This window comes from Haliotis rubra, unplaced genomic scaffold (assembly GCF_003918875.1).
Source record: "Haliotis rubra isolate DU_JTF1 unplaced genomic scaffold, ASM391887v1 Scf1513, whole genome shotgun sequence".
In the NCBI taxonomy this organism is placed as follows: domain Eukaryota; kingdom Metazoa; phylum Mollusca; class Gastropoda; order Lepetellida; family Haliotidae; genus Haliotis; species Haliotis rubra.
In genome coordinates, this window is record NW_025765463.1 from 1 (window position 1) to 22,456 (window position 22,456).

Consider the following 22,456-nt stretch of genomic DNA (forward strand, 5'->3'; position numbering starts at 1 on the left):
TTGCATCGGTGGCCAGCGCCGTTCCAGTTACGTATTACTCAATCAGGAACAATCGCTATTTTATTCTGCTAATTTACACGACACTCTATTATTCGCTAACATAAAATTCTCAATCGGGGTGCGCTCAGATTATTCCGGCTAATTTTAAAGTTTCGGTTCATTCCGCTCCTACTTCAATTTATGTAAATTATACGAATGGCCGGATTCCCTGACAATCACAATCAAACAAGACACCTCCTACATCTCTGATGTTAGATAAAATAATATCACTTACTGTCGTGTAATCCTGGCAGCCAAAACGGTTTCGTCTGCACAGACAATAACATCCTATCAAGAATTAACGCCGTGTATTCGGATGAAACACGCATGCGCTGTCAATATCACTCAAATATGGTGCACACTAGCAATCAGATGGATCCATCATCTCGAATTCAAATACATCGCGTAATCCAAAATACGCAAAGAAGAGAATATATACATCACCAGACACACACACGTTTTAGAACTGTTTTGTTCGAAATCACAAACTTTGTTGCACCATTTTGAAGGCGTAAGGTTGCGCGTGCGCAGTACACTTGCACTATGAAGTCCTCCGCCCGAGGACGATCCATTGATATGATGATGTCTTGGTCGTAGAAGACGTTGTCGCTTCTGCGACAGGCCCTGAAAATATTGATAACTCCTATAATAACACAGTTGTGATATAAGACAATAGTTATCATGTAGAATCGATACAAAAATGGGATACGTACATTTGTGTCGTGTAAGCGTAATCGTAACAGCTTCCCGAGATGTCCTGGTGACTGGTGAGTGACTGAATTTAGTTTTACGCCGCACTCAGCAATATTCCAGCTATACTCTGTAAATAATGGAATCTGGACCAGACAATCCAATGATCAACATCATGAAATCGACCTACGCAATGGTGGGATACGATGACAGATCTCAACCAAGTCAGCGAATCTGACCATCCGATCCTCGTAAGTCGCCTCTTCTCGCAAGCATGGGTTACTGAACCAAACTGGATCAATTCTAATCCGGATCTTCTTAGGAAGATGGTGTAATCGCGGGATACAGGCTATGAGTGTTAGAATCTCATGATACTGAGATTTGAATCCTAGATGGCCAGGAGCGTAGCAAGCCATTTTTTTCGTACCAAGCCCGATAGGTTGCAATTCTTTGTATTTAGATAGTATTGAGGGCTTGGCGTCATTCACATACATGTCGATGGAAAAACAATCAATCGTCACTGAAAAGAGGTGAGGTGAAATTGGGTTTAACATCGTGTGCTTGAGAATATTTCGCTCATATGACGACGTGCAAGCGTGTGTGTGTGTACGTGGCGGCTGCTGTACTAGCCAGACTGAAGCTGGTTTTATAGTGCTAGCCCACTGAGGATACCATGCCGCAGTGAAGCATGGATACCCCACTCAGACACGTTATACTGACTCCGAGCCGACCAGTCCTCGTTGTACCCATTAATGCCGAGCGCCAGGCAGGGACCAATAGAGATACCATATTTTAACATCTTTTGGTATGACGCGGTCGGGGAAAGAAAAGACACCTTTCAAATGTATGATGTAGAATGACATGTTTACTTTACATGGTGACTGTATTGGTAATGCTTTGTTATCAAAGAATATTGTAGTCAATATGATTCGCATAGTAGGGTTCCCAATATTAAATGGTTCTGATAACGTGTTTGTAAGGTATTTTTATGATAAATTAGAAAATGTTTCAGCAAAAAATCATGTAATGCGGCCAGGCTTTTTATATATAATGGTAGCTACGCGTATAATAGCAATGGTAAAATATTCTTCATGCTCGTTGGATTCACGAAAGTCAGGAATTGTGACGTAAACCCCTTTGATAAAAGGCCGGAGTGCAACTATAAAAATCCCATGGGTTTCAAATTAGTCTCTTCAGCAGTGTAGAGTGCCCATGAGTGACAGGACTGTACCGGCTATGGGTGCCTGGCGATGTCAAAGGTTAAGCTTGGAATTTACTACTAGGATAAACATGTGTCTAACAGTAATTGTCCAACAACCTTTCACTACACATTTTGAAAAACTTAACTTAAATTGTCAAAGTGTTGGTATGGATAAAAAATAACTGCTATACAAATATCACCTCCAGTGAGAATATAGTGTTCTGATGTCGGCCTTAAAAGTGTACAACCCTGCAGCAGAGGTCCAGAGATTGGGAGGGTCGTATCACTGCCTGGAAAAATATGAAACATGTAACACTGAATGAACAGTTTCCCCTCCAGCAGACTTGTTGCTTTGGAAACGCACCTTCTTGACCAATTTCGGTGATACAGTGAGAAATTCAAAGCTGGATTTCAAAACGGAAATATGTTTTCAAAATGTATCTTTTGTAAACTGTCTGCATCAATACCTTTTGCAGAGAGTCTTCATAACACATACTTTAAACTATGGCTTAGACCCGTGAAGATCCGTGTTAGAATTGGTCTTCAGCAACCCATGCTTGTCGTAAGAGGCGACTAACGGGATAGGGTGGTCAGGCTCGCTGGCATGGTTGACACATGTCATCGGTTCCCAATTGCGTAGAACGACGATCATGCTGTTGATCACTGGATTGTCTGGTCCAGACTCGATTATTTACAGACCGCTGCCATATAGCTGGAATATTGCTGAGTGCGGCGTTACAACAATCAATCAATCAATCAATCAATATACTATGGCTTAATTACATCATGAACCGGTAAAGTCGATTTTGGAATGTAAATTATGTTGTCGTATACTTGTATAATGGACCAATGACCCCCTTGCAGAAATAATCTCAGCCTCGTCTCATACAAGGATCATATTCAGAGCGATCTGGAGTTCGAACCCATGACTACAAATAATATTTTTTAATTTATTTGAATGTGATGATGAAGATACTCACGCTTTCAAACTTTGTCGTTTCTCGGAGTCGTGGCGGAACGCTGCGTTGACAAAGCTATGGCTGGGGCGGACACCTGTGTGCGATACGTAGCTCCTGGGGGTCTGTTGGAAGCCCTACCTGACTATCTCAGATCCTGGGCGGGGCGAGGGGTCGTTCTCTGGGGAGGTCAGTTAAGTCCTCCACTGACCCATACACCATACGAGTCAGTGGGGTGTCCCCAGGTGATGTGGCGTTCTGACATGGTCGACTGGAGTAGAACACCATTGTGTTAGAACAGTACTGGGACCTAGGGTAGCCTAGTGGTTAAAGTGTTCGTTCTGTTCGGTGTCCCAGGTTCGATTCTCCACATGGGTACAGTGTGAAGCCCATGGTTGGTGACCCTGCCGTGATGTTTCTGGGATATTGCTAAAAGCAGCGTAAAACTATACTCACTCGATTCACATCGAATCACACATGTAAGGCACATTTCTGGTCTCTCCTGAAGTAGATTTGGCGTAAACCATATTCAGTTACCAGTAGACTATACTCTATATGGACAAACAACGTGTTCACAGAACGATGTAAATGACTGACTGACTGACTGAGTTTGGTTTACGCCGCTTTTAGCAATATTCCAGCAACATCACGGCAGGGGACACCAGAAATGGGCTTCACACAAGTCACAAGACTTTGCTTTTTTGTAGACCTTCTTATGAGTATGGGGGCGGTGGGGTAGTCTAGTGGTTAAAGCGTTGGCTCGTCACGCCGAAGACCCGGTTTCGAATCCCCACATGGGTACAATGGAGTGAAGCCCATTTCTGGTGTCCCCCGCCGTAAAATTGCTGGAATATTGCTAAAAGCGGCGTAAAACCAAACTCAGTCAGTCAGTCAGTCTTATGATTATGGAAGTGACTCTTGTCTCTAATTCAGTATTTTATCGGAGTTTGGTTTCCAAAGCTCCCGACCATACAGTGGCATTCTTCATTTCCGCGGTCTTAAAAAACATAAAACATCCTATTCAAACCTACCGTTTGCAGGTCGTAAAAAGCCAGTTAATCACAACACATGCATCCATGTCTGACGTGGGGATACTTACATGGACCCAGGTGTCGTGTGAAGCCAGTAAATCACATACAGCCCTGTCTGACGTGGGGATACTTACATGGACCCAGGTGTCGTGTGAAGCCAGTAAATCACAACACATACAGCCCTGTCTGACGTGGGGATACTTACACGCACCTAGGTGTCGTGTGAAGCCAGTAAATCACAACCACATACAGCCCTGTCTGACGTGGGGATACTTACATGGACCTAGGTGTAGTGTGAAGCCAGTAAATCACAACACATACAGGCCTGTCTGACACGAGGATACTTACATTGACCCAGGTGTCGTGTAGTCAGTAAATCACATACAGCCCTGTCTGACATGGGGATACTTACATGGACCCAGGTGTCGTGTGAAGCCAGTAAATCACAACACATACAGCCCTGTCTGACGTGGGGATACTTACATGGACCCAGGTGTCGTGTGAAGCCAGTAAATCACAACACATACATCCCTGTCTGACGTGGGGATACTTACACTGACCCAGGTGTCGTGTGAAGCCAGTAAATCACAACACGTACAGCCCTGTCTGACATGGGGATACTTACATGGACCCAGGTGTCGTGTGACGTCTGTAAATCACAACACGTACAGCCCTGTCTGACGTGGGTATACTTACATGCACCCAGGTGTCGTGTAGTCAGTAAATCACATACAGCCCTGTCTGACGTGGGGATACTTACATGGACCTAGGTGTCGTGTGAAGCCAGTAAATCACATACATCCCTGTCTTACTGACTGACTGACTGACTGAGTTTGGTTTTACGCCGCTTTTAGAAATATTCCAGCAACATCACTGCGGGGGACACCAGAAATGGACTTCACACATTGTGTCCATGTGGGGATTCGAACCCAGGTCTTCGGCGTGACGAGCCAACGCTTTAACCATTAGGCTACCCCACCGCCCCTCCCTGTCTGACGTGTGGATACTTATGTCACAGGCTAATATCTGTCACTAACACTGCACCATACTTTCCAGCACTCTCACTGATGTTGTTGTAAAACAGCCCACCTTACTTGTGGTCTGACTGGAACATCCTGGGCTTTGGCACATGCAGTCCCTGCAAATGTTGCAGAGGCAGGTCACATGACTGCTCTCTATAAAAACTACATGTGTCAGAGGCCCAGCACACACCATGTCAGGCAGCAACTTAACATGTTGTTGTGACCCACAGGTATGTTGTGAATTTGGAATGTTATGAATTTCGAGTGATTGTTTTAATTAGATATGCAAAAGGTATTTATTTCTCAGGTATGAAGTATATTCAACATAATATTTAACAATGTTATGGGGAAATTGCCAGTGATAAAATTAATTGTTTAAAATACAATTAATTCCATAGAATATATTTTGAGTATTTAATAATTGATTAACATGTATATTATCTGTGTAATGACACACCATGTCAGGCAGCAACTTAACATGTTGTTGTGACCCACAGGTTTCGTGCATACAATATCTATCATCAGCCAGAATGGACTTTGTAGTTCCTGGGACACTTACATGGACAAAAGTGTCGTGTGAAGCCAGTAAACCACAACACATACAGCCCTGTCTGACGTGGGGATACTTACATGGACCTAGGTGTCGTGTGAAGCCAGTAAATCACAACACATACAGCCCTGTCTGACGTGGGGATACTTACATGGACCTAGGTGTCGTGTGAAGCCAGTAAACCACAACACATACAGCCCTGTCTGACGTGGGGATACTTACATGGACCTAGGTGTCATGTGAAGCCAGTAAATCACAACACATACAGCCCTGTCTGACATGGGGATACTTACATTGACCCAGGTGTCGTGTGAAGCCAGTAAATCACATATAGCCCTGTCTGACGTGGGGATACTTACATGGACCCAGGTGTCGTGTAAATCACAACACATACAGCCCTGTCTGACGTGTGGATACTTGCATGCACCTAGGTGCCATGTGAAGCCAGGAAATCATTCAGCCCTGTCTGACGTGGGTATACTTACATGGACCCAGGTGTCGTGTGAAGCCAGTAAATCACAACACATACAGCCCTGTCTGGCGTGTGTCTTGCGTCTATGGACGTTCACAGATAACACGGTCATTCGTCGGGGTTGCCCTGAATAACTGTTTCACCGGGGAGACGGTGGTAGTCACTGCACCAACCTTGTTTATTTCTCCACTGATGAACGACGTTGAAGTTCTCTATATACAGCCTTCCATACTTATACAAAAACAAAAATATAAAGCACGGATGAGACTACCTCGATATTGAAAAGCTCGGTGGACCCTGTCCTTACCTTCTGTTTGCTAATCTATCAATCAAAATGTCTCTGCATATTCAGGGTATAGTAATGACTAGACGCTTTGGGGGCTTCTACTAGTACTTAATATTCTCTTTAAACGCGTTAATTTCTGTGAGTATCCATTTTTTCTGAATTTAATACTTAATTAACTTTGTATTCGGCGTTAACCCTGCACTCATTAATGTATAAGATCCGGGTTCGATTCCCCAAATGGGTACAATGTGCAAAGTCCATTTCTGGTGTGTCACCACACTGATCTTGCTGGAATATTGCTTAAAGCGGCATAAAACCAGTCTCACTCACTCATGGAATATTTATTCCGCGTTAACCCAACTCACTCTCATTATTGCTCTTATTATTGTAAGATGGTATTGGGGTTAACACCGCTTTCATTCACACCGCGACGTGACAGCGTGGTATGAGAGGAACGTCAGCCTCAGTGAACGTCACAGACGTCGACCATATAAAGGAGAATACGAACGAAAACAAAACTTTTGATATATTGTAAAGAATATTATAAAAGTCACATTCCGTGATTAAAATTAAACAAAAAGTTTATAAAAATAGCAATAAAAACACAAAAACGTACTCGTATTTCCGCCTATTACGGAAACACCCGACAGTTAATGAGCAGAGGGGGTATCACGTGACATGACGTCATAAGTGCCTGTTGTTGATGGCTTCCTCTTTGATTTTACCTCACAACTTAACAGTGTCCATGGATTCTGAAGCAGTAAAAGATGTTCCCGATGTCATTTCTAAAATGGATGTTAGACCGTATCAGTACGATCCGATTTTACATCTTGCAAGACAATCTTCCACTGAAGATGAAGAAGAAGAATCAAGCAAAACGGAGGCACCGCTTGAGGTCAAAATAAGTTTTAAAATAGACCATATCATTTAACATGATTACTTTTTGTCAGCAAAATGTCCTACAGTTCCAGCCAGCAAACTCACCCCTATAAATATGACCAGTCACTAAGATTATATTTTTAAAATGTGATTACAGTTCATTTTGTGTCAAATGGGTGACTGTAGGATGTCGGGGATTTAAAAACAAAATAATTATGCTTCAGACGAGGGAAAATAAAAGTTATCTGCTTCAAAAATTACACTGGAAATATTTTATTGAAACAAATTAGGATCCTAGTTCTCATTAATAACGTATCAAGTCTCGATACAAGATCCCAGCCTGGTCGAGCAGAGATAATATTCGCGACGCAGATAAGTTATTCCCCGAAAACTGATGAATTATAAAATACTAGTCAGGACAACGTATGTTTCCCTATTGTTTGGTTATGGAAATAGTTATGGTACTCGGTCATAACCTTGGAATGACATCCTGTCAGCCAATGAGAATACAGAACAACTTTCACGGCACACACTACTGACAAATAGCGAGTCTGATGCCGACGTGCGTAATTGGACAAAATGGAAAACAATGAAAGCAACAAGTACTTCATGATTTGCCGTTGTATTCGGCAATGTTTCGAGTTGACTGCATCATTTAGGTCTCCAAACCGAAAAGAACGTTATAGCGAAACATTTTCAAGCTCACGTGAAATCTCTTACTGATTTTGATAATATATATCTCATGTGTACCAGTCGAACTGCACCAGCTACAAAATGCCCCAGCAAATTTGGTCATTCATTCTAATTTGTTAAAATTTATAATGATTGAATATATCCCGTAAATGCCTAGTTTTTTGTCAACTTACAATGACATTATGTTCTTCTTGATGACTCTTTGAATTCGAATAAAGTTCAACATAGATCATATACAAAAGCCATGGTCCCTATAGCTATATATATAGTGTGGCGATCTGCCTTTAGTTGTTGGCGATCTATATGCCTGTGTTTTATATTGTATTGTCTTCTTTGATTAAAATCTTTTACATGCTAGTTTTACATTCAAATCTGTGATACTCAAGTATTTTTACTGCCCATCGTCGACAGGTTGAACTCTTCAGAATGTTTTCATCTTTATTGTATAAATTGTTTTCGTCACGATATGGCTGAGATATTGCCAGTGTGACGGTAAATTAAATATTAACTCACTCACTCATATACCAAAGTACGCTTTACAGTTGCGGGAAATAATTTTCTTTATAATTGACTACTGCCGTTTTAGGCTAAGCGAAAAAGCCATGACAGTTTACAATTAGGTAAGGAAATTAAGCAAATCTCGCTGTTTTTGACAAATTACGAAATTCCAGTTACGGCGTTTTTCGGTGTATTTTTAAACATGTAAATATCGGATGTTCACTGGGAGAATTGAATTAAAAAATAACATGTGAACGACGGCTATCTATTATCTTATCAAATCACATGTAATGTGTCTAAACGTCGCCGATAACCATAGTATCCTTTGGAACGTTTTTTGGATGGTCAGCAAATATGAACGACGAAGTAAGCTTTCCGCCATATTGGATAAAAACCCACGTGTATTTAAAACATAATCAGGGTCAAAGTAGGATTCGAATACTCGACAGTGAACTATTTACACGGGTAAAATCCGTGGAATCATGGCGCCTGAGACGACTCAGGCATCTATCATGGAAATGTTTATGTTCCTCCTCCATTAACATTTGAGTTATTTCGACTGGGATACGGTGTTTACAGTTCGTAGACGCGGTGGATTCGTAACCCAGACTGTTTCGTAGACCATGATTTCGAAGACGTGTATTAATAATTGAATAATAGTATATATTAAGTTTGATTTTTACTTAGAATGTGTATAACGAAGTTGTTATGCTTTGTATTCAGTGATACGAAACTAAGGGCAGCTAAGGACAAGAAAATGTGATTGAAGAGTGAACGAATATTTTCCCGTATCTTGTCTAGACTTGTTTTACATGTACTTGTATATGTAGTGTTTGTGTTGTATTTTTTTGTTTTCAGTGATACGAAAATATTGTTACTGTGTGACTTTGTGTGTAATAAAGATGAAGCGTCGTAAAATGTAAAAAGACAGACAACATTGTTATGGAAGAGTGATAATGTAATATATTTATGATCAACAACAATTTTCACAACAGCACGTATCACAGTAGTAACACAGTATCACAGTATCACAGTCACTCAGTGACCATTGGCCCATTTAGTTTGGACACCTCCCTCAGCAGCTGGGACACGGTAAGAGTTGTTGCTTGGAAATCGTCCCATAATCTAAAAAATGTATCCGACTTGGCACGCTGGCCAGCATGCTGCCATCTGTCCAACTGACCGTCTGTGACAAGTCGAATCTGCAGGGGCAGCAGGTCAGCTTCTCGGAAGAGGAGGGGGAGCAGTCTGTAAAAAGGTAGGCAACGTCACCCGGACAGCTGGTTTAAGCGCTTGTGCCAGCTTTCCAGGTCATTGTTCGTCCGGATGGCCGTCCCAAAAACGCACCAGTAATGGTCCACACAGAGCTTCGGATCCATGTTGACTCATAATATTCACAGAGGGCGATCAGATTCGGTGTCGCTGCTTGCTGTTTCACCTTCATAAATGCTGGCTCGATATGGGCTGAGTCCAGGAATTGCAAGCCCATAAGCTTTTTGATGAATCTAGAAAACAAATTATAAAAATGGGAGGCATAATACTAATGAAATGCAGATAATTTTTTAAACAAGATCATCTGAAAGAGTGTAAAAAGAAGCAAAAAAATATTCACCTGTGTGTTCCCACGTCCTCTTCGTAAGCCGTAGCCAGACCCAAGTTCTGCACCTTCCTATAAATCGCCTGATTTATATGGAAGGGGCAGCCCTTGACCTGGACGGCCGGAAAAACTCTTTGAAACCCTCTCCAGGTCGCCGCCTCAAAGTCCGTGACCATTTTTTCAACAGCTGCGTTGTCCATTAGGTCGTTCACCGCGTTGTTGAAGACCTTGTTAAACAGATAATTACATCATTCATTGATGACAATGAACAAACTTTACAGCAAGTACAGTAATTAGTTTAGCTATTACTTAACAATTAGTTAACTACTTACGGCCACGTAGTCCTTTATCTGGCGCCGCGACATCAATGCAAACAAAAGGGAAACTTGTTTCATCGACGATCCGGAGACGAGGAAAGCATGGATGGACAGCAGCTGGTGAAAAGGGGATGACACAACTCTGAATGTAGAATCTATGTACCAAGTCTTGGTCGTCTTTAAAGTCTTTAATTGTTGCTCGCTTGCAAATATGAGATGACACTGTCCACCACCTGTCTTCATATCCGCTCTTAGGAAGTCTCTCGGTAGGAAGCGGGCGCAAATCTAAAGAAGAAAAACATAATTTAAAATATACCGAATACTGAAAGCGAACACCATACCCCAAAATCCAAGTCTTTGGGTTCGCTTGGACGATCACCCTGGCGATGGTAATTAATTTTGCGGGCTGCTTGGCTCAGAGGGGGCAGGGAGGGGCATGGGCAGCTGGCTTCACTCTCTGCTTTGTAAATTTCCTCGGCCATCACTCCAGACGACTTGTAGTAAACGCTAGACTTGGCGACATCCCTGATCTAAAGAAATGAACAATTTCAAATTATTGCTGTAGTTGCTACAGATTTTATAATAATATTACATAATACAAACGTTACATATATTGATACGTTATGAATAAAACGACAAAATACCTTCATGTTGATGGTGGCCTTGGTCAGAAGTCCTGTCGTCGGCTCATGGTTGTGGTCGGCTTCTCCGCGGGTGAAACCGCGGCAGTGCACCGACCCTCCTTTGGCCGCACAGAGCACCACCAGTACACAGCATACCATCTTGACTTCTGTTAAAGAAAGAAACATATTTTAGTATATACATTTTAGTAGTCACATGTGTATACAAACGTCGTTCAAATGTAATCAAATACGTAGGACTCATTTCATTATTCATTACCTGGATGGTGTAGGAAAATCCTCTGTTGTCAACTAAAAGTGGTTTGCCACGCTTGCTGCCGGTCGGGAGAATAGTCCACTCGACTGGAAGCTGATGGTCGTCGGGCAGGGGTTGGGGGTCCGGGTCAGCAATAGAACTAAAATGATGAAATATCAAATTTAAAATTTACATTGAACTATATTAATGATTAATTATCTAACTGAAATGAAATAATAATGAATAACTCACTCCTCGAATACATCATCTGTTGCGTTGATGGTGGCGGCAGTGAGGTCGAATGATGAGTCCACGGGCGATGGAGGACATGTAGGGTTCGGCGACGATGCTGGAGAGAGAGGCAGGGTCGGGGACAGAGGAAGAGTCGGAGAAGGTGGAGACGGCGGGGGTAGAGAACATCTCTTACAGATGAAGTCCATCTGCAGGTGCCCTTTCGTCATCTAGCGGTAGGTTGCAATGTCTATCCCTGTGTCGCAAAGGCGATGCTGCCACTGATCGCAGCTGTCGCACTGGATGGCATGTTGTCTCGGACGATGATGATGATTTGGAGTTTAACGTCGGCTTTTAGCTGTAGCCAATGTCGCCGACGGGGTAGGTGGTGGGTAAGATAATAATAAATAGGTTTGAATAAGGAGTAAACCACCGTACCCAAAAAAAATATAAATAATGGGGCATTAACCTAGGCGTGATTTTGAAATGAAAAACGTTAAAAACATGGGAAAAATAAATAAATAAAAAGCCGGTATTAGGAATGGAAAGGGGGAGAGAAAGAAAAAACAGTACAATTGAATTTATAGGGATAAGAGGTAGAGTAATAGCTGAATAGTAGTAGTGAAAATGTTGGACCTATGGTGTTTGGTAGGGTAGTAGTGAGGGGGGAGGGAGATGATAAGGGAGTATAGCATAGTGGGGCATGAATATGAATGCAGGTGAGCTGCATAATTAATATAGGGGGTTTAATAAAGAAAGAAAAATGGATTAAGTTGGTAGGGGTGGGGAATGGGGTGAGGGCAGCCAAGAAGGCTGTGGGTAGGGCCGTGGCTATAAGTGAAGGTTGGAGGTGAGCTGGCTTGGGTGAATGGCATTGACCTTACGTAAGAGAGGTTGGGCTGGTTTGTTTACATTTTAGTGGACTGTGATTGGCTAGGGGATGGGCGCGGACCTCGCAGCAGGAGTTTAGGCACTATTGATGAATGAGAAATTTACTCCCAGGTCTAAATGTAGGCATGTGCTGGTGATAATATGGGTAGAATTGAATTTTGACGCCTGATCTGAATATATAGGCTAGAAGTGAGTGGTAATGAGAGGGTTTGTTTGGGAGGTTCTAAATTTTTGAAATAAGTTGAGTTTTCAAGGAAGGTGGCTATGGCTTGGAATATATTGGGCGGGTTGTGGGGGGTTGAGAAGGAGATGAATGTTGTTGTGGTATTTGGTGGGAATGTTGTTGTGTAATTGCTTAATGTTTGTTTGTTGCAGCTGGCAGTGTGTGAATATGTGGTTTATGTCTTCATGGGTGTTGCAGTGAGTGCATAATCCGTCCGGGTGTCTGTTTTTGTTTGTACAGTGTGTAGTTTAAGTTAGTGATGCCTGTAATTAATCTGGTAATTGCCCTGTCGATGATTTTGATGTTACAGAATATGTAGAATTTTTCTTATTGGGGATTTGATCATGGATGTGACCTAGGTTGATTTGTTTGTGTTCATGTTGTGTTGAAAGTTGGTATTTGATATGTTTGTTTTAATGAGTTTTTTAATTTCTGATTTGGATGTGTGGAAGTTGAGGTTTGGTGATGTGTGGGATGTGGCGAGTTTGGCTGCTGTGTCGGCGGTGACATTTCCTGTGATGTTTGAGTGACTGGGTATCCATGTGAATGTGATGTTTTTGTTTGAGCGTGTGAGTGAGTCTGTTTGAATAATTATATTGTGAATTAGGTCTGGGCGCGATTTAGAATGCATGTTGTGAAGTTGTTTGATAGAATTGAGTGAATCGGATAGTATAAGGAAGTTTGTTTGGGGAAGGAGGGTATTAGGTGTAATGCAGTGAGAATGGCAGTGAGTTCGGCAGTGTTTATTGTGGTATAGTTGGTATAGTGAAAATTTGTTGTGATGGGAGGGTTTGTTGAACGTGAATGCCTAGGCCTGTGGGTTTATTGAGAGCTGACTGATGCATCTGTATATATGTGTGTGTGATTGGGGTAGGTTGTATTTAAAGTAGTTGTTTGTGATATTAGTTATGGTGGATTGACGGGTGTTTTAGGTAGTTGTTTGAGGATTGTGTCAAGGGACATGTCTGTGATGGGAGGGGTTTGTCGTGAATGTAGCTTGTAATGGGAGGTGTGTGTTGTAAGGTGTTTAGCTGTTGTGCATGTAGCAGACTGTATAGGTGGGTAAGGCATGATGCTTTAAGTGGGTTTGATTTGAATTTTTTTTAAGTGTAGATTTTTTAATGTTATTATATTTGTTTGTGATTAATTTAAATGTGGGGTTGTGTTGGGCCCCAACCCAGTAGCAAGTGAAGTGTGGTTTGGTTTATTCTTTGTGTGATTGAAGAGGTGCCTGTGAGAAGAAGTAGTGTGTTAAAGAGGTACCACTCCTCGCGCCGAGAGGCTAGTTTAAGGGCTTTGAATTGGATGGAATTAAGTTTTGAAGATTATGGGAGGGAGGTAGTGGAGAACCGGTGCGGCGTAGTCCAATCTCGATAATATGAGAGTTTTGTATATATTAATGAGGGTATGTTTGTCGGCTTTTAATTTGTGCCGCTGATGGCTCTCGCATTAAAGTTGAGATCTTTTTGACATGAATTGACCAAGTTATTAATATGGGGTGTCCATGTCATGTGGTGGTCGTAAGTTACTCCTAGAAATTTCGCTTCTTTTTTTAATTCGATTTCTTGGTTGTTTAAGTGTAGTTTGGGGGTATAATTTTGCATATGCTGTCGTTTGAATAATATGCCCACGGTTTTTTTAACGTTGATGTGGAACCCCCAATTTTGGGCCCAAGTTTTGAATGGAATTTAGCATTTTTTGAATTTTGAGTGATGCCTGTTTAACTGAGGTTGAGGAAGTCCAAAATGAAATATCGTCATGAATTTGGCTGTAGTGATTTCCAGGCCATTTATCTGGGAAAATGTCGTTAATCATAAAGTTGAATAAAGTTGGGGATAATATGCTCCCCCTGTGGGGTTCCATTTTTCTAGAGGATATGGGTCCGAGATGGTGTTGTGAGATTTGATTGTTATTTGTCTATCGTTTAAAAAAGTGAATGAAATTTAGTATTCGACCGTGTAAGGCATGTTTTGAAGTTTTTGTAGAAGGCCGTTATGCCAAACCATGTCGGATGCCTTGCTTGAAGTCAATGAAAATGGCCATAGTGTATTGTTTCTGAGCTTGTGCTACTTTAACATCTTGTTCTAAATGTAAAATGTGGTCTAAAGTTTGTCGATTTGGAGTAAAGCCGCTCTGGTCCTCCTTAAGTAAGTTGTTGGTTAGAATAAGGTGTTTGAGCCTGTTGTTTATAATTGTTTCAAAGGGTTTTACAGAGGTGGGAGGTAAGTGAGATGGGTCGGTATGAATCAGGCTCGTTCTTGGGTTTCCCTGGTTTGAGGATTGTAGTACCACTCTGGCTGTTTTCCAGCTGTTGGGGATAGTTCCTGAGGTCAGATATGGTTGAAGAGGGTGGAGTGTGAGGTTAAGCATGTTGGGAGTAGTTTATTTAGTATTGTGTATGTGATGGTATCTGGACCTGGGGCTGAGGCTGATTGTTTGTTTTGAGTGCAGATTTGAGTTCATGTATGTTGATTATTTTATTTATGGGTTTGTGTGTGTGTGGGGGGTTGTGGGGTGTAGGGGGTGGTTTTAATAGTGTTTTGGAAGGTGGGTGGGTAGTTGAATTGGAGCTGCTTGTAGCCGAGAAGTGGGCAGCAAATGTATTTGCTTTGTCTTTGTTTGTGGGTTGGTCCGGAGAGTTAGGTGAAATGGTTTTTGGAAATGCCCTTTATGGCTTTAAATTTATTCCACAAGGTCCGTGGTCTTCGATGAGATTGCCTGAGGGTGGAACAGAAATTTCTCCAATGGGTGATTTTGCTGCCTTGATAATTTGTTTGGTTTTGTTACGTAGTTGTTTAGCTAAATGTAATTTTTGAGCGGTCCCTTTTGATTGATTTAGGGCCTTTTTCTAGCCTTTCTGGCGTTTATAATTTCATGGCTCCACCACGGGACTGTTTTTGTGCGGGGTTGGGCCGAAAAGTAGGGATGCATTTGTCTGTGATATTTAGGAATTATGTTTGTAAGATTGCTGTTAAAATGTGTTTATGTCGGGGCTGTAGATGGTTGAGGTATTAACTTGCTTGCATAATGTTTTGAATTTTCCCAGTCTGCTTTGTTAATGTTGTATCTGGTTTCTGTGGGTATGGGTGGGGAGTGGTGGTTGCACGGGTGGGAATGTGTGAGGTAATGGTGATTTTGATGGGGCAGTGGTCGCTGCCCCAGGTGTCGGTGTGTACCTCCCAGATACAAGCTTGTGTTAGGTTGGGGTGGTGAATGTGAGGTCTATGGCTGTGGGTGTTTGAAGGTGGGAGAGGGGTAACGGGTGGGTTGATTGTCATTTAGGCAAGTTAGGGAATGTTGGTCTAGCCAGTCGGTGAGGCTGGGTACCGTTAATATCAGTGTGGGGTCTTGCAGCCCCACAGTGGGTGATGTGCGTTAAAGTCTCCGAGTAAAATGGTGCTGGGAGCTATGAATTTAGACAGTGTTTCCAAATCTTCGGGGGTGATTTTGATAGTAGGGCTTCTGTAGACGTTAATAATTGTGATTTCTTTGTTATTTAGTTTAGTGTTGATAGCCAGGACTTCTAGATTGGTTACGGGAATTTGCAAAATGGTATAATTTAACTTCTCTGCGATGTAAATGCCCACCCCCCCGCCGGGGGGGCCTGGGTGATTATGTGGCCGAGGTCTATCTTTCCGAATGAAATTGTAGCCTGGTATTTTGAAGGCGTTTTTTGGTGATAATCTAGTTTCTTGCAGAGCTATAATGTCAGGGGCAATTTTGTTATGGGCGATGAGTGCCTTGAGCTCATGCCCATGCGCTCAGAGACTGTTGCAATTCCACTGTATAAGTGCCATGGTTACTGTAATTTGAAATAAGAGTGTACTAAATGCCATGGCGTGGGGCATGAATTTGGAAGAAAAGTAGATTTGGTGCTTTAGTGGTTTAGTGATTGGTGTTTAAAAAGGGTTTTTGATGGCTATGAGAAGACTGGCTAGACTTTTGCGGTATAGTTTGGATTTGTGTGCTAGTGTATGTAGTTTTTTTGCTGTGGGTTTGTCCATGAGTGTGGCCATGATGATAAATTCCACTAGCTTGTTTAGGTTATGGTTGAGTTTTTGTGGCGTGAGTGTTAGGGTGGGATTATGGGCTGGTGATGTGTTTTTATTAAGCGGGTGGGGGGTTGTGTTTTGTTTGTGGGAAGTGGGATTGGTGGCTTGTGTTGGGAGGGGTTTGGGGTGGGGGAGGGTTGGTGGGTTTGGATGGGGGTGCAGTTTTGGGGCGTGTTTGTTTGGGTGGGGCAGTTGGGATGGGTGTGGGAGAGGAGGGTTGTTTGGGCGGAGGGGTTTAGGGGCGGATTGGGGTGGGTGTGGTTTGGGTGGGTTGGTGGAGCGTGGAGGTTTGGCGGTTGGCTGGGGGCGGTGTTTGCTGGGTTTAGGTGAAGGTGGGGTGAGTAGAGCGATGAGTTGGGGTAGAGGAGGTGTAGGGCGAAGATGAGGTAGCTGAGAGGAGGGAGTGGTATGCGTGAGTAGTGGGCGTGCAGGTTTGGGCAGGTCGGTGTTTTTAATGTGTTTGTTTAGCCTGAGTATGTGTTTTTTGTTTAATGGGACATGTGTTTTGTGTAGCGGTGTGGCCGGTTGTGTTGCAGTGTATGCAATATTTTTGTTGGCGACATTCGTCTATTGTATGAGTGTCCGACCCGCATTTGGGACATAGCATGGGGAGTTTACAAGCGTCGGATATGTGTGTGTATGAAAAGCAGTATTTACATTGTTGTGGGTTTTTACGTGTAGGGTGAACTTTGTAGGTGAGGGCGCCAAATGTAATGTGGGTTGGGAGAGTGGTAGTGTCGAACGTGAGAAAGGTTGTTTGTGTGTTAGGATTGTAGGTGGTGGGTTGTCTGTTATTGATGGCTCTGAAGTTTGTGATTTTAGGTTGATTGGGGATGGTGTTAGCGATGTCGATGTAATGTTTGATGTCTGTTTCAGTTTCTCTTGTGTCGATGTATATTACTCTCGGACGCACCTTCTTGAGGTTTATATACCATAAGTGTGTGTACAGGTAAACTTTGTCGGCGGATTAGACAAAATTAGTCTACTCATCATAATTTGCCGACTGTTTTCATTGTTGTGGGGAGGATTAACAGGTTTCACTGAGTTGTTGTGAATGTTAATTAGGAAGTGGTGAGTTGTTTTTATTGCGAAATACTCTGTGTGTGGGAGATGTAAGTGTTTTCTTAAGAAGTGTTTTCTGCTACTTCTCTGCTGGTCTGCGTAGTTGAACGTTGAATGACGATACTTACCTAATACATATCTTTTAATTTTACACAACTGAATTTAATATATTAGCGGCCTATGATTTGTGGGAATTTGTCGGACATGGACCATTGTGAAGCATATTTTATTATTTTATTATTTAAGGATATTTTCACCGCCGATCATACTTACCTGATATATTTTATTTATTTCACAAAATGCAAACACTTTTCGTCGATTTTCTTCATCATTGAGGATGAACTTTTCCCATTTTAATAACGTCTACGAATCCGCCGCTCAATCCGTCTACGAATCCACCGGTATTTTGTCAACAGTAAACCGAAAATAATGAGATGAGATCTCTGATACTGAGACCAGATGACATCATTTCGTAAAAGCGGCGAAGTACGTTGCTATAATTATGAAAGTGAAAGCTAGTTCCACATTGCCAATGCTGCCCTGGACTCAGAGACCTTTTCAAGAATATGTTATTAAATATAGTAAATAAATAATGCTAGTGCAAACATGAAGATGGTGTGCTGAGTCCTACGAAGGCTAATGCAGCCACTTTTGAAGCATAAAAATTGTTGTTGTTTTTTTCTATTTGCTCGTTGTTTCTAATATTTTCTCGCTGCTTCAAGTTTCTGTCAAAAACTTGAAATTTCGAGTATTTACTCGTTACTTCAAGTATTTTCTCGTTACTTAAATTATATTTTCGTTACTTCGTTTATTATCTCATTGTTTCGAATAGTTTTTCTTCATTGTTTTACGTATTTTTTCTCGTTGATTCAAGTATCCTTCCCAAACTTTGAAATTCCAGGCATTTTCAATACTTGAAATTTCAAGAAATTTCAAATACTTGAAATAACGAGAAAATACTCGAAGCTAACGAGAGAAAATACTCGAAGCGAAGCAAAGAGAATTGTAGCTGAAAAATTATTTTACGATACAAAAGTGGCAGCATAAGGCTTTCGGAGAGTCCTGGGTATCTATTGATAAACATGATATTATAAACGTATATTTGGATATGTTTTGAAAGGAATCAGTCTAAAATGGATTCAGGAGGTGGTTAAATATCGACAATGTCTCACAGTGTACTTTCAGAAAATGGAGATCCATTGAGGATTTCTCAAACAAATGTGAGTGTAATGATCTTTTGAAAATCTCACATTTTTCTGATGTTTATGTTAGTAAATGTAGAACATCTTCTATCCATTTCAATTTTAGCTCATATACACATGGACAAAAGTATCGCCGCATCCAGTATTTTTCATGGGTTATAGCTAAAACGGCACCACAGCAGAACGGCACCAAATTTGTGTGGCGAAAACGGCACCATATTGGCGAAAACGGCAAAGTATGACGTTGACTCATGTTTTATTTCATTTCATTATAACATTAGCAAGATTATATCAACATACGAGTCATTCTCAAAATCCGTGCATATTTATGTCAGATGTTTGTATCCGACAAACTTAAGTCAAAATCAAACCAAAAAAATTATGGTAAGTAACTTATCACTATATTTTTCTACACTTTACAGTACTGTACCGACAGTGATTGGAAGTGGCATCCCATAGCTGACAATCGGATTGCAGAATGTGTAGATAGTAAATACATCTACTGTGCCCACAGTGATTGGAAAGGGCATCCCAATTTAGCATGAAAACATCGCAACCTTTGATGTTTGAAGTACATTTACTCAAATGAGGCTTGGGGTGTCGAGGTGAACGGACGTGCTTTTGAGAGCTCTGCTCTTACTATATGATGTAATCACGAATTTGAACTCGAGGACCTACATGACTCTGTGTCTACAGAATGTAATTCTACACTTGTGGATTATAATATTCATGGATTACGATATGGATGGACTTATTGTCTGAGGTAAATACAACTTTTCCCTCTATACGTGAGCTTACCATGGCCGACATGAACTCTTCACAGTATTATCAAACACAGAACCCTGATCCATTGGATTATAATATTTTGAATGAACTTAATGACATTATAGGTGTTAATGACAGGAAAACGTGTGAACAAAAGCTGGTCGATTCATATGTCGATGATGATGAAGGTTTGAACCATATCAGACAAGCTATATATATGATATTGCTAAAACTGAGTGTCGGGATTTTCCGGAGGGAACTCTTGTGAAGAGGGTGAAAAGAAATGGCCAGTCAAAGTCAATTGCAGAAAAGTATGCATCTGACGTGTATCTACTGTATAAGTTCTACAAGGGAGCTATACAGTCACATGTTATACAGACTGAAGTTCTGAGCAGGGCTAAGTCGGTCCAGCCCAAAGTTCAACATGAATTAAGTGATATGGATAAAGATATTGCCTCGCAAATGCTATCTAAGATGATGTGTATTCATGAAGATATGATAAAGAAGTTTGAGTCTGTATGTAAACAATTAGAAACCTTTGAGGAAAAATATGATAGAGACATGATGCAGCTGATTGAAGCCTATGATAGAAAATCTGACGAGGTCAAGTGTTGTAAAGAAGAGATAACTTCTCTTTGCCATAGTGAAAAAACTCTCAAGTCAGAAGCTGAAATTACGCAATCAGATAAAGCAGAAAGACTTAGAACTGAAAGACACAAAAGATAGCCTAAATTCAAAGCTCAACTCCATTGAAAAGTGCGTACGAGCAGTTGAGGGCAAAATGGATTGCGTAAGTACAAGGCACAAAGCTACTGTATTCAGAGGCCCTCAAGGATACAAGCACTGATGTAACCACGCCAAGCAAGACGACAATGGAGCCCAGGGATAGTCAATCAAGCCCTGTCAGCACACCCCAGCCATTCAATGATGACGTCACAGCGGAGACCCAGACAAGCTATGATATATCAACCCTCCTGTGGACACTGGTACAGTAGATTACGTCACTAACAACCAGTACTCCTCACACACGAGACGAAACCAATCAACAGACAGAAGAAACGTAACTTCACTAACCACTGGAAAAGTGTTTCTCAGGAGTATCAGAAATAGAAAACAAACGTTTTGTACTGAGTTATGTTCGTGCTGATGAACCTTACGAAGTCGTTAAAGACGCCATCTGTGAATATGCCAAAGAACGTGGCGTTAACGTCTCCAATACCAGGCTGATGAAACATTGGGAAGGGGACGTAATCCAACATACACCATCAGAATAACAGTGTCAAGACGATGTGCGGATATTATATATGACGACGAGTGCTTCTGGCCCGAAAACGTAAACTGCAGGGACTGGATTCCAAACAGCGATTGGTACACTGACGACATTTCTGAAAAAAGCCAAGACAATGAAGCACACAAGTAGGGCGTGGTGTGGAGTTGTGTATATTCTCATGGCAGCTTTCAGTGTAATAACGTGGAATGTACGGGGTGCTAGTAACTGTTTGCCCCATCTCAAAACAAAGCTCGATGGCTGTGATGCTCTATTCATTAACGAACATTGGATGAATAAGTCTGAATATCAACACTGCTCGATCTACATGACTCTTTTAGTGTATACTATAAGTGTAGAACTGACCATTCGTCACAGAGAGGAGCAGGTGGTGTTGCTCTGTTTATCCGAAAACATTAAACAGCTCTGCGCTCTACGTATCAGAGAGTGAAAACATCCTTGGTGCAAAGGTGACTATTAACGGGAGCACAACATTTATAATTAACCCGACTTCCGTCCACAAACGTGCTTGATTCTCGGTATTGTGAAGAACTGTATAATACCTTTGATCTATATGACAAGTGCGCTCAAGAAGCAGAGACAATATTAGTTGGCGATTTTAATGCTGACATAAGACACTGTGTTGACTCAAAGCGTAGAGCTAGGTATCTAAATAGGGTTCTAACAGAACGAAACCTTGTATCTGTTATACCTCTGGATGATAGTAATGTTTTTACTTATTCCAACAAGTGTGTAAAACACAAAGAAGTTTGATTGACTACGTCTTCATAGACTGTGATCTCAGAAATAGGGTACTGGGTTATGCTGTTGACAATAACGTAAGCTATGCTGTATCCGACCATTTTCCTATCCTCACGGTGTTTCGTAGTGAAACTCCTACATACAGCTATACTGGTGGTATACATCTAAATTGGCGAAAAGCCAATCAAGTAGATCTCTCATTGTATCGGTATGAAACTGAAAACTATTTTAGAAATGTTGAATTCGAATGCTCCCAGTATACATCTCCAGAAGAATACATCGAAGCTCATTATGCATATGTAACCCAATCTCTCCATTCTGCAGCAAATATAAGTATCCCTTCCTCTCGTTACCAGGCAAACTTGAAACCATATTGGAAAAAAGATAATTTGAAAGATCTACATAATACAATGAGAAATTGTCGCAATGAATGGATCCGTAATGGTAAAATCCATGATAAAGAGAATAGTTACTACATTGCATATAAAGAAGCAAAACGTATTTTCCCGAAAAACGACATCGTCAATCAAAGAAACATGAGGATGATCTTAAATTCAAAAAAGAATTTTATGAGGCTTCTGAACTAGGTATACAAGAGTACTTTAAAGCTACCAAAATATACAAACGTAAAAAAGAATACACTCAAGTTCTCACTTACGAAAACACATCTTGTAATACTCAGGAAGGTATATGTGACCTATTTGCTAAATATTTCAGAGACCTATCTCTACCATGTACAGATGTTAATTTTGATTCAGATCTTACTGATTATGTAAATAACTTTGTATCTCAACTTGATAATACTCATGATGACTGTGATGATGTTTCTGCACTGCTTCAGTGTGTTTTTACGTTTGATGAACTGTTATGCACTATTCGGCGACTTAAGAACGG

General features: G+C 41.3%; 1 long non-coding RNA gene across 3 annotated transcripts; it reads right to left on the reverse strand.

Moving 5' to 3' along the window:
- Positions 1-279: 279 nt before the first annotated feature.
- LOC124270407 lies at positions 280-6,059 on the reverse strand. 3 transcript variants are annotated; one of them, XR_006896753.1, is made up of 3 exons: positions 5,975-6,059; positions 2,911-3,157; positions 280-663 (listed from the first exon to the last, which is right to left on the reverse strand). It is a non-coding gene; the product is annotated as an uncharacterized LOC124270407 (long non-coding RNA). The 3 variants fall into 3 exon arrangements; XR_006896754.1 differs by lacking the exon at positions 5,975-6,059 and adding an exon at positions 5,783-5,818; XR_006896755.1 differs by lacking the exon at positions 5,975-6,059 and adding an exon at positions 4,052-4,123.
- Between the last annotated feature and the right edge of the window lie 16,397 nt (positions 6,060-22,456).